Below are 1,395 nucleotides of genomic sequence, written 5' to 3'. Positions count from 1 at the left end.
GCTGTTATGATCGCAGCTATAGATCTTGCAATGAATGCCATTTGCTCTATGTCATTTATTTATATTTCCTCCAAACTGTTATAACTATATCGACCAGACTACAAAATTGGCAAAAGTTTACTTGATGAACCCGGATTTCGTTTATTTGCTCGTTAGTGTTAAAGATCTCGTTGACTGATTTGTATAAAGTCATTACTACATCGGAAGTTAGGCCATTTAGACAAATGTTGAGCCAAACAGCAGCCCAGTCTACTTTTCTGAATTGGCTATTTTATTTCTTCATTCACATTTTTTCTTTCATGCGCAGTAGCTCTAGCCATCAACTGACCTTATGAATTTATTTCTCAAAGAACTTATATCAGTATAAACCGCCCTCGTGTGTTGGAGGCGAATGTTTAGTTTTCACATGTCCATACGACGTCGAAGACTATCAGGATCGACATTTTTAAATAGTCTGCTTCTAATGCTGTCTGCGAATGTCCGTGTCGTATGCACTGTACTTTAAAAAAAGAGAGCAGATTCTTTATTTTGCTATGTCTATTAGTCCTAAGCCCCATTTCCAGGATGTAGAGCGCATACTTTGTATTTACTTGAAACATTTCTACTTGCCGCAGAAGGTTTGTAATATTTGACATAATTTTTTAGCTGTCATTTTTGTTCAGTATTATAAGCTTTAAGGAGTATGCAAGAGTTTATGTATTTCGTTCTCTGGTCCTTGTTCAAGCTGTGTGATAAACACGTTATTATGGCTCCTTGTACTTTTTCTGATGCTTCATTCGGGTTTATAGTGGCCATTTGCTGTTAGGGTTATCCCAAGTATCGCGAGTTGTATGGATGATTGTGTTTAGTCAGCGTTATGTTGTCGAATGCCTTCAGATTTCAAATTATGGTAAGAAGTCTTCTTTTCTGAGGAGTCCATACAAAAAGATCTTCTGTTGTCTAGAACAAGCAATTTTATAACTTTGCCATACGACCAATTTTTTTTTAAATTTGATTTTAAGGGAATGTTCGTCTTGGCTCTGATTATTTACCGTACTTTTACCTTTGCAGCTATTGTAATACAGGCAACAGTGACTAACAGTGAAGAACAGTAAGTTGCCGCCTACATGCCAGTACCGTTAAGCGCCAGGACGACTGTCTCAGAATAGCCACCATGGTGCTGGGTGCTCCTTGGCAGTTGTGGAACCGGAAATGCAGCCAAATCGTCATTGTACTTCATTTAGCTAGCCTCGTACATCAGCTAAGAATGACACCTCCATGGCATGCAATGACCCCAGTCAGCAGTGCCCGCCGCAGCACAACACTGGGCAATGTGCTGGAAGTCCACAGATGCCAGTAGGCGCAGTCGCCATGCAAGCGACCCTGTGGAGTGTGGTCACGTTGGCATTCCACTGA

The sequence above is a fragment of the Schistocerca gregaria genome, chromosome 3 (genome assembly GCF_023897955.1).
Source record: "Schistocerca gregaria isolate iqSchGreg1 chromosome 3, iqSchGreg1.2, whole genome shotgun sequence".
NCBI lineage: Eukaryota > Metazoa > Arthropoda > Insecta > Orthoptera > Acrididae > Schistocerca > Schistocerca gregaria.
The sequence above is the reverse complement of the archived record's forward strand: the minus strand, read 5'-3'. Positions refer to the sequence as shown.